The sequence below is a fragment of the Dermochelys coriacea genome, chromosome 3 (genome assembly GCF_009764565.3).
Source record: "Dermochelys coriacea isolate rDerCor1 chromosome 3, rDerCor1.pri.v4, whole genome shotgun sequence".
Taxonomy (NCBI): Eukaryota; Metazoa; Chordata; order Testudines; family Dermochelyidae; genus Dermochelys; species Dermochelys coriacea.
The window spans coordinates 28,675,889-28,688,091 of NC_050070.1; positions in this window are offsets into that span (position 1 = coordinate 28,675,889).

Genomic DNA, 12,203 nt, shown 5'->3' on the forward strand with positions numbered 1-12,203 from the left:
GATCAGACGTCAAGAATTATAACATTCAAAAACCAGTCAGAGAACACTTCAGTCTCTCCAGTCACTCGATTACAGACCTGAGAGTGGCTATCCTTCAACAAAAAAATTTCAAAAACAGACTCCAGCAAGAGACTGCTGAATTGGAATTAACTTGCAAACTGGATACAATTAACTTAGACTTGAATAGAGACTGGGAGTAGATGGGTCATTACACAAAGTAAAACTATTTCCCCTTATTATTTCTTCCCCACACTGTTCCTCAGACATTCTTGTTAACTGCTGGAAATGGCCCACCTTGATCATCACTACAAAAGGTTTTCCTCCTTCCCCCCCACCCCTTCCTGCTGGTAATAGCTCATCTTAAGTGATCACTCTCCTTATAGTGTGTATGATAGAACCCATTGTTTCATGTTCTGTGTGTATATAAATCTCCCCACTGTATTTTCCACCGAATGCATCCGATGAAGTGAGCTGTAGCTCACGAAAGCTTATGCTCAAATAAATTTGTTAGTCGCTAAGGTGCCACAAGTACTCCTTTTCTTTTTTGCGAATACAGACTAACACGGCTGCTACTCTGAAATATTTTACCCTAATGGTTAGGGCACTCACCTGGGAGGTGAGAGACATGGGTTCAATTCCCCTCTTTATCTGATGTGGAGAAGAGATTTGAACTTGGGTCTCCTACATTGCAGAAGCATATCTTAGCCTTTGGGATATTCTGGGGTGGGGTTTGCTTAGCAGAACAGCTTTAACAGCAAAGACTATGTATTAAATAGTCATTGGACTAGGTACTTGAACTAGAGTCTCACATAACCTAGGACAGTACCCTAGCACCAGGCCATAGATGCATTCTTGTGCTATTTTGTTGGCCCAATGACTAGTCATTGTCATTCATAGTGGCAATTAATAGTCATTCCTAATGACAATAAGTAGTCATTGGGCCAAGAAAGCAGCGTGAGAATGACTCTACAGCCTGGGGGTTAGGGTACTCATTTAGGCTGTAAGAGAGCTGACTTCAGCTCCCTTCTCCACCTCAGTCAGAGGGGGAAATTGAATGTGATCTCCATCACCTAGGTGAGTGCCCTCAACCAGTTGTCTGAAGCAACCATTTTGTAAGTGGCATGTAAGTCCTGGGTGTGGGAGGGAGAAAATGTCTGAAATTATTCAGTAAATTTGTGTGAAATTTGTGAATAGTTTGGGGTTGACCAAACATATTTGCATTTTTCAGCAAATAAACTATTTATCCAAACAATTTCATCCAGCTGTAGTGGTGAGTGAACGGAGTTGGGGAGTTGAAAGAGCATTAGCTCCCTTCCTTGCTGGCCAGAGTAACCAGCCAGGTGCATGAGAAATAACGGGAATGAGCTGCAATCTGAAAAGCGGTGTGGTAACTTACTTCATTTCCTTCCTCCCAAGTAAGAAAGTAGCAGGGGAGAAATAAGTTTGCTGTGACGTAGAATCCCTTCCTGGAGCTGCTTTTGGGGCGACGCAGCTGAGCTGCTCAGTCTAGGCCCAGGGCATTAACCATTCTGTTTGTCATTGTTCAACAGATATTAAGTTGTCCATTGGAATGTAAGATATAAGTGTGTGTATTGAGCGCAGTAGTGTAGGGCAGTGACTGGATCTCCCCTTTATTACATGGTGTAGAGCAGCTGCTTGATCTTTCCTTATTGCAGGGAGGTGATATAGTGCAGTGGCTCTCAACCCTTCCAGACTACTGTACCCCTTTCAAGAGTCTGATTTGTCTTGCATACTCCAAAGTTTCACCTCACTTAAAAACTATTTGCTTATAAATATACAGACATAAAAATACAAACGTGTCACAGCACACTATTATTGAAAAATTGTTTCCTTTTTCATTTTTACCATATAATTATAAAGTTAATCAACTGAAATGTAAATATTGTACTTACATTTCAGTGTATAGTATATAGAGCAGTATAGACAAGTCATTGACTCTATGAAATTTTAGTTTGTGAAGATTTTGCTAGTGTTTGTTATGTAGCCTGTTGTGAAACTAGGCAAATATCTAGATGAGTTGATGTACCCCTTGGAAGACCTCTGTGTACCTCTAGGGGTATGCATACCCCTGGTTGAGAACCACTGATGTAGTGGGATTTGCTTTGACAATCTTACCCTTTTTCCAATATTTGGAAAGAAGTATTCCAGATGTGTACTAAAGAAGATGGCTGATCTTTCAGATGTGCTGGAATTTCATACAAGGGATTTCAACACCAGGGTTATTCCTTGCTGTTTTCTAGTTGTATGAGATGCAAATGTAGCTAAGAGGTTCAAACTATGATAAAAAAACTGAAATTATTCAGCCATGAAATGTTTCTAAAAATCAGGGGCACCTTAACTGAAGTAACTAAAAGAAAAATAATTCTAACAATTATTAGTACCTACTAAGATTTAATTAATGGACACATTAAGTCTCATGTTTTCATTGTATTAGATGCTGATGGTAATGAGCTATATTGATATCAGAAGGTACCATCATTCAAAATTAATTCAATGTCTCAGTTGTGGCAGCTGAGACAAGAAATGACTAAATAATTGGTACAATTACTAATTATAGAAAATAGTTCAATGGCTTAGTTAAAATGTGGTTCACTTCTGATAAAATGGCACGTTCTTAACATATAATACTTGTCTGTATGCTGAGTCATGTTTACTTACACTGCATTATCTCTGACTCTGGAGAAGAAATGCGTTCCTAGTCTCAAACTGATGTGTATATCTACACATTGTTGGTGTGTCTACAAGTTTTCAAAGAAATTTAATTGAATGCTATTGGGTCAAATCCTCAACTCCTCTCGATTTTCAATTAGTCCCTTCTCAGGCAACCTGTTTATTTCACCCAGTGATCACTGAGTAATAACTAAACAGAGATTTTGGGATTTGGATTATTATATTATTATTATTTATTAAAGTACAGAGGTCCATATCCTCAAAAGTATAGTAATACTCATTTACAGAATTGCACAGATTTATTGGAGCACTGCAAGTAACAACTCCAGGATATACAGGCAGGGCTTGACTTCCTCCTAACCACCCCAGATCAGATGTAACATACAAGACAATCACATAATATGAAGATAAAATACTGTTGGTGAAGGTTCTGTCTGCACTGATCATTACAATTTTCCCCATACTCGTTGAATATGAATTTAAATAGAAACTCCTAGGAATCCAGGTAGTATGCGATCCATGCATGTTTCCATGTTGATCTGCCCCCAGGAGTCCTATATTCAGCTATCACTTCTAGCTGGATGTTGCTTATCAGCGAGTGCAGAGTTCATGTTCTCTAGGTCAGGCCTATCTGTTGTGGGCAGTCTGTCAGTAGAAGACTGTAGTCTGCTGAGGTCCTGAGGCCACCACAGCACTTCTTCCTACTAACCAATCCTACACCTCTCCTTTCTTTCAATGAATCTGTACACTAGCTCTCAGTGCACTATGAAAGGGTGAACTCTTGCTTTTTTGTATCCGCAAAGATAAGTTGTTTAGTTTCTTAATTGCTCTGTAAGGTCCCTCAAAAAAAAAAAAAAAAAAAAAGTAAGTTTGGAATTTTCCCCAGGCTGTTTTCTTTTTCCCCCACAGTTGTGTAGCCACACCTTTTCTCCTTCCTGCATGGGTACATGATTCTTCTTTTCCTTGACATCTTGTTCCTGGCATGCTCACATCCAGTTAGTTAATCTGTTCCTCCACCTTCTGGAATGCTGCCCTCAGATCGCTAAGATAAGACTCCCCAATGTCACCCAGCTGTGTAGGTGTAAGTGGCCTTGCCAGTTTTTGTTGCTTGGACATCCAATCACATGATGCATGGCTTTGTGGAGTCCAAAAATAATCTCATAAGGAGGGTAATGGATAGTGGAAAGCCAGGAGGTGTTATATACAAAGATGACAAAAGGAATTTTCATATCCCTGTCTTGTTGAGATAAGTGTGGACTCAATGGTGCAGTTTACTCTCTCCCTTCCCCCATTACTTGCACGGCAGAGAACTCTGGTCCTCACCTTGGTTATCTGGAGTTGTTGGCAACCCATGTGTAATAACCATGATTCAAATTCCTTCCCTTGATCACTGCAGATGCAGCATGAGAGCTGAACTGCAACACTACATGTTTCATCAATGCATCCATAATTGTCTCAATCCTTTTAGCCATCAGTGGTTCCACACTCACATGCTTTGAGAAGATGTCAAACACTACCAGCAAATACTGATTTCCAGCTGGTGTTTCTGGCAGAGGGCCTTCAGGTCAAGTTGCATGAACTCCCAGAGTTGGACACTTCCCCTGATGGAGTTCTGCTTCTCCTTGCTGGCACTATTTCTTCACAGGTAAGACATGAAAGTACACAGTCTTCAACACCTGCAGCTATGCCCAGGCCGACAAATCTGTTGGATACCCAGCTCAGAGTCTTTTTGTATCCAGGCGGCTTGCTGATTCATTATCATGAAGACACTCCAGTACTGTTCTGTGTAACTCCAGCAAAACAATCCTGTTACCTTCAGACATCACCAAGTTGGTAGCCATATCAATTGATAATCATTCCTGAACTGCATTGAAATTCCCAGTCTGGGTCTCCTTTGGTAGATCTATTGATGCTCTGAACATAAGTCAGGGGCATTATTTTTGCCAGATGAACTCATAAGATCAGGCTTAGTGTATTCTCACTGCCCTCACCCATCTGACAGTATCTGCAACCACAGATTTCAACCACTTTGCTTCCCATGTTTATGGTGAACTGAGAATGTATACTCAGACATTCTCAACAAGCATCCTTCTGTGTTAGGCTTTGTAAAGAGCCACTGTGGTCTGTGTACACTGTAAATTCCAAACCTAGAAATCAGGGACAATAGACATCCAAACCTAGTTATTAGGGACAATTAGGGACATCACAGGTCATCACAAATGGATAGGATGGACCCAGAAATTTAAGCACAGCATGGTTTAGAAGTCCTTCCTTCAGTAACTCAAACACTTTTTGGTGTTGCTCTTTTCAGACAAAGTAATTCTTAGTTAGCTGGTATAATGCTGCTGCCCGCTTTGCAAAAAATTTTTACAAGTCTCCTGTGAAATCTTCAGACACCTACAAACAGCTGTATCTCCACCAGGTTTGTAGGAACCTTCCAGTCCTTTCTAACATTTAGTTTCTGGGGTTGATGCTACAGACTATATATCCTAGGAAGGTGATACAACACCTGAGAAACTAAACATTACTTTTCTCAAAGTTTAAGCCCTGACTCCTTGAAAAGCTTTAAGAACAGGAGTACTTGTAGCACCTTAGAGACGAACAAATTTATTAGAGCATAAGCTTTCGTGGGCTACAGCCCACTTCATCGGATGCATAGAATGGAACATATAGTAAGATGATATCTATATCTATAAGAACATATATATTTATATCTATATAAGAGATATGTGTATCTATCTATCTATCTATCTATCTATCTTCTTACTATATGGTCCGTTCTATGCATCAGATGAAGTGCGCTGTAGCCCACGAAAGCTTATGCTCTAATAAATTTGTTTGTCTAAGGTGCCACAGGTACTCCTGTTCTTTTTGTGGATACAGACTAACATGGCTGTTACTCTGAAACCTGAAAAGCTTTAGAATCCTTTCCACTTCTGTCAGATGTTTCTTCCTTTTGTAGAAACAAATGAAGTTCTCCAAGTATGTGAGGATGTCTTTAGTTCTCAAAACTTGTTTTAGATCATTTACTACCCTTTGAAACATCCCTGGCGCATTCATGAGTCCAAAAGGCATTCTGCAGAATTGAAACAGTCCATAAGGTGTCACAAAGGCTGCTTTTTCTCAATCCTCTGGTGTCACTTTAATCTTCTGGTATCCAGACACCAAATCAAATTATTATTATTATTTTATTATTAAAATATTTTGCTCTTGATATTTTATCCAGGGTGTCTGCTATTTAAGGAAATTTGTAGTTATCTTGAACTCTCCGAGAATTAAGTCTCTTATAATCAATGCATATCGTCAAGTTTCCGTTGGGCTTTTTCACAATTACAGTTGGGGATGCCCAAGGTGATGTAGCTTGCTCAATCAGACCATTGCCCAGCATGCAATTTAGCTTCTCTTTCACTGCAACCTGGCATGCCAGAGGAATCCTGGGGTGTGGGGGTGGTTCCCACACAGAAATACTCCCGGACTTAAGCACAATCTGATGTTGCACCCAATCGTATTTCCCAAGTTCTTCATTATTCCCTGAGAACACTCTAGGAAAGTAAGAGCAGCTCTTCTAAATGTTTCTATTCATTGACTTCTGTGGCTATTTCTTTCAAGTCAACCCATAGCTCTTTTACTGACTAGGCTGCTTCACAGCTCTTGATCTCTGCCCCTATGAGAGGGTTTGAGACAGGACACTGTCCCCATGGTCTGGCTTTTTGGTAACTGCACTTCCTGGTCAGTCACATTAATTACTCTTGCCCAGAATTCCCCCTTTTGAACAGCTTGAAACATAGTTCTAGTAAACCAGTGTCCCGACTGAATATTCAAACACTCCTACTGGTTCACTGCGGTCGTCCTTTATCCTTAGGAATTTTGTTACCTGCTGACCTGGCTCCACCACCTCTTTATTCCAAGCCACTACCCGAAGCAGTTCCTCTCTGTCACTTTGTAGGCATCATAAAAGCACCTCTGTGCCCCATGAGTTGCTTCCCATGGTCCACACTTCCTTCAATCATATTCAGCAGGGGTATCTGAATAATGTCCAGGACAAGTGTGTTTGGTCAACAACCTAGGAGTTCTTGTGAAACCTTGGATGAAATCGACTCCCAATACAACAAACTAGAAATTTTGGTTACTACTAATAAAGTCTATTTAGTCTGCGGAGACTCCAAGTTCAGTGAGAGCTGGGGATTTCTCTGTCTGCAGTGGCTGATGGTTAACAGTTACCAGTTTAAGTCCTGCATGACATTTTCTTTGTCTTTAGCACTGGTGGATGTCTATCAGTCAGACTGATTTCAGATCCTGAGTCCAAAAACACTGATTTTCCAGCCATTGATGTCTCCAGACGTATGAGTACTGGTACCTGAACAGCTCTTCACATGGGCCATTCTAATAGCTGCCGATGGCGGTTCTATTGCCTCAGCAACTTCTACTTTCTCTTTCTGTGGATTCCCTTGCCTTTGGCATTTCCATATCCAATGGCCTTTGCCTCTGCATTGCCTGCAAATGTCATCCGGCCTGGGATGCACACTGGAAACAGTCTCTCTCATATCACCCTGGGTGCCAGTGGATAGATTGCACCTTGGCCTCCTCCCATTTTTAGCCACTTCTTTACCAGTCTTTTCTCAAAGAGCTGCATTTGGCACAAAGAAGTCACCTGAGAATAATCAGCTGATACCTTTAAGGAAACCCCAATTTCTGCTTCCACATTTTGAATTCTACATATAATCCGCTCCATAGGTATATCCCATATGCTATCCTCTTTCACCAGCAGGTTATGAGGTTCTCCTGCTAAACCATTTATAGATCAACTTTTCACACAGGATTCTTTCATAGTTTGCCACTGAGCACAAGCCCTTCTCTGGATTGCCAGCTCCAGATTAAACACAACAGGTTTCACTTGAGACATCTCAAGGCAGGATGGCTCAAGGAAAGCCCTATTGAATTGTCTATGCAATACACACAAATAACTTCCCCTTCCTGCCTGCTTTCCCTTCCTTCCAGTCTTTCAAAACGGCCAATCTCTTCTCACCGCAGTCATATAAATGTTTGTGTAATTCCTGCTCCCTTGGCTTGATTTCCTAGCATCCCTATATTAGTTTTACTTCTGGCATCTGATTTGTGGTTCCTGATCTCCTGCCTCTGACCCTTGGTATCCTGATCCAGTGAGCTCTTGACTGTGGACTCTGGCTCAGACTGCTAGGTCTGGCCGCCCTCAACTCAGCCATGACAGGAAGATGTGTTGCTATCACCACTGCATTGCTTTGATAATCTCAACCACAATCTTTATTGTTGCGGATGGTGCAGGGGTGGGGAGAAAAACTTTTCAGAATTTAGGGAGACTTTTGCTGGGCTAGCAGCTAGGGAAAACCATCTTTTTCACTGAACTGACCAAATTTGATATTGTATTGCTGTAATTGCTAAACCACAATGTTATGCCACTTTTATGGTCTGTGAGAGTAGTGCAGCTACCATACCCCCACTTCTTCCACAAACCTTCCTGTGTGTAAAAAGCAGCATATACTTTATTTACAGTGTCTCAGTCCCTCCATCAATATATATCAGTGCATCCACATCTTTGTGCTATTTTTCCAGCTTTCCAGCCCCTTCTCGGGGGATAATGTGTATATACTCAGAGGACCCCCTTTGACAGCCTTGCTCCTACCTCTGCCCCTGCCACTGCCCCAGCATTTCCTTCCTGTGCTCTTTTTAAACCACTTGCCTGTTTAATGGGCTAATTAGCTCATTAATGTCCTGACCCCAGTCTGGCCTAGTAACCAGGCACACCCCTAACCAATTAGACTTTCTGGAGTGAGCCTAATAAGTATTAATAGTGACCAGAGGGCTGATGCAAGCTTCATCTCTCAGCACAATCACTTTCAATTCATGCTTCACCTGAACATTACAGAATATAACAGCACTTCAGGGCAGTTGGAAGAGTGATTTAATATTTCCATTCTTTATATTTGTGGGAATTGGCATAATGCTATGTATTACTACTGGTGTTGCACAAAGATTATTGCTAAATACAGGGCCAAATCATTCAGTCCAAATTCCCAGGAATTCCAATGGGAATGTCACAAGGTGCACTGTTCCTTAAGGTTCTTCAAAGACAGGTCTTTGGGGAATTGCAGTTCCCAGAGGGCCATGTGGCTGCCAGCTGGAAGAAAGTCTTATGGAGGAAGGTGGTGAGGCAGTAAAAAAGTTGCAAATAGCTCAGAACAGTTTGAGACCCAAGGAGATTCCAAAGATGGCTGAGGGAAGAGGCCTTGACTGGTGCCTGAAAGGGATTGTGATCTAGCTTAGAAAGAGCCAGAGAGACCAGGATGAAGTCCTGGTGCAGCACTGGAAGGAGCAGGAGCAGCAGCAGCATCTTGTTGATATGAGCTGTGGTTCCTTGTGGAGAGGACTCAGGGAAGGAACTTGGGAGGAGCTCAACAGAAGTTTGCTAGGAAGAGGCTGTGAAAAAAGCTTAAATAAGCCATGGAAGATGTGGTCCTGGAAGAAGTGGAACAGGGCCATTTGGAGTTTAAGTGTATAGTATAGGGTCCATGGATGAGATCCCAGAGTAGTGGGAGGGCCAAGAATCCTCTACAGTACCTGTTTGTGGCAGTGAAAAAATCCCAACCACCAAGAGGGAACTTGGAAAGGAAAGCTCAGGAGATGACAAAGTGGTCTTATGTTTTAGAGAAGGTGGATGTGCTCCAAGGAAGGATTGTGGAGTGAAGAGTTTTGCAGTCAGCCTGCTGGACTGGTTAGAGATATGGGGCTGACAGACCTGACACTTAAATTGCAGATGGAAGTCTGAACAAATGAACTAGCGCAGGCTTTAATTTTTGGCTTAAAGATAAAGCAAATAATAATGATATGCAGATCTCTATGCAAGAGACATAGCATACACAATGCTAACAAACTGGTGATAGTTTGAAACAATTTGCCGCTATATCAATCCCCTGGGGAAAACATGACTATCTTTCCTCATTGTTAGTGTAGAGCCCATCATTCTTGTATGCAAGTGCTGATACCTATTGCCTTGTTCTGCCATTTATTGGATGAATATATATGCAAAATCTAGCTCAGAGTAACCAGCTAATATGCTGGGTGCAAGCTGCTGTATGCTTTCTTGCTAACACCTGAAGAAATTACCATTTTGACATAAAATGTGGCTGTTAGAATGTATTTTGCTGGTCTGTTGAAAGATATTATTTTCCTTGTCCACTTAAAAAGAGAAGAATTCTTTGCTTTCTTTTCTGTATAAATCAAGTCTGATAAAGAAGAGAAATATTTTGCACTGTTCTCTCTAACCCAAGAGGAATATACTAAAAGTGGGAGTACTTGTGGCACCTTAGAGACTAACACATTTATTTTACCATAAGCTTTCGGCATGCATCCAATGAAGTGAGCTGTAGCTCATGAAAGCTTATGCTCAAATAAATTTGTTAGTCTCTAAGGTGCCACAAGTACTCCTTTTCTTTTTGCGGATACAGACTAACACAGCTGCTACTCTGTAACCTGTCTTTTACAGTGTGAAGCAAGGAACATGAGAAGAGAAAGTAGAGAGGAAAAGTCTTGCTAACTGTTGTCTTTGGAGCAATAATAATTAAGCACCAAACTTTTTAAAAGGGCCTCAATATAGCCTCCAAGTTTGTGTCCCTCATGTCCACAATTGATGGTATTTAGGCCTAATTTTGCCACTACAAAAAATGCACTCTTTGTGACTGCATGTAAAATTATATGTACAAAACTGAAGGCTGCTTTAAAAAAATTGTCTCAAGTGTCTACAGCCAAGACCAAACTACCAAACAAAAACATTAAGGGAGTTTTGTAAGAGCTCTTCAATGTGCAGTGTGTTAGGAGACAAAAGTTTTTCAGCCTGTCAAGAATTTCACATTCTATTATTTGCATTACTGCAATGACTGAAGTCCCAGCTGAGACCAGGGCTTGACTGAGATCAGAGCCCCACACAGTAAGTGACAGTCTCTGTCCCAAAGAGCTTACAATCAAAATAGACAAAACCCTCCCAGATATAAAGAACGCCATCAGAATAGCAAATGACAACATCTGTATCCAATGGAATAACTAAAAACCTGTGATCCAAACAACTCCAGACTCCGTGTGTGTTTGAAGTTTCGTGACTTGGGCCAAACTCCTGTTAAAAGCATTGAAAGATTAGGCCTGCTCTCTTTCTAGCTATCTCTGATGCTATATTTTCCAGATTTACCCTTTCAGGAGTATTGTATACAACAGTGTAATTCCTTTAAAAAAAAATCCCTCTCCTACATAATGCATACTCTTAAAAAAACTCACCACTTTACCTCCTTCCATCTTGTAGTCCCCTTCTTAGTGCTCCTAAATCTATTGTCATTGTTGTAAATACATTTACTTACAGAGGAATTGAAAATGGGGAAAGATTGAGGCCCACCAATATGTTTCCCCTATAATTGCAGGGGATTAAGTATGTGGAATCCACCCACCTCACCCTAACACATGATCCCTGCTCAAAGCTTGAACGAAAGGAGAAACCCCATAAGGCCCATGCCAAGAGGCCCTGAGGGAAAATTCCTGCTCTGCTTGAATAACTCCAGAAAGCAGTATAGTAAAATCATGTGTACATATATACCAGATGCACCAGTGGACCTAGAGATTACTGTATGACATAACAAAATTATTTCACCCTCAAAATAAGAAGCCTGTTGAGACTGGCAATGATAATGCATGCATCTTATCGTCGGAGCCCTTGATTATAATGAGGATAAACTCCCAATTTCACAGCCGCCTCTATTAAACTTATTACGCGACATTTTCAAATGTGCATTGCTGTTTATGTATTTAAAAGTGTGGGAAATATACCTAAATAAACCAAAGCACAGGAACTGTAGTGTGTCACCTTTGCTCTTGAGCCAGGCAGTATCTCATCAGATGTACCTTGCAGCAGGTAGGTTTTAGTATGCTGGGCTGTACCTCTGAAAATATGAATTTGAGTTGCACTGAAAACAGTGAGCCAAATTCTGCGCTAAGTTACACAGTGTAAATCTGGCATCATTTCCAAGCAGCATGTGACTCAGTGTATTTTCTGCTCTGAGTTGAATTGGCATGCATTAAAGGAAATCCATAAATGGACTAAAATCATTACAGGTGTTCCCTCCTTCTTTACTAAAATGGAAGACTTTGTGGAAGGAGCCGTGATCTGGTGATACATCAGCCTTTGATGTAAGAAGGCTGAGTTTAATTTTTGTCTGAGATCCAAAAGTGAAAATGAGTTTGGTGATTTGATACATCCACGTTACCAAATCACCACTGTGTGGTTCAATTTATTATCAATGGTTTTATGCTCTTTCTTCAACAGTGGCTCAGGTGCATTGGAAAAGCAAGGGGGAAAAAGAACATCTGGCTTTGCTGCAGGAACATATTTCCTGGGTTTTCTTTAATGTCATAATCAGCAAAGAAATTAAAAATCTGACAATCCAGTATGGGATAACTTTGAATATTTTAATCCAGTATGGGATAACTTTGAATAT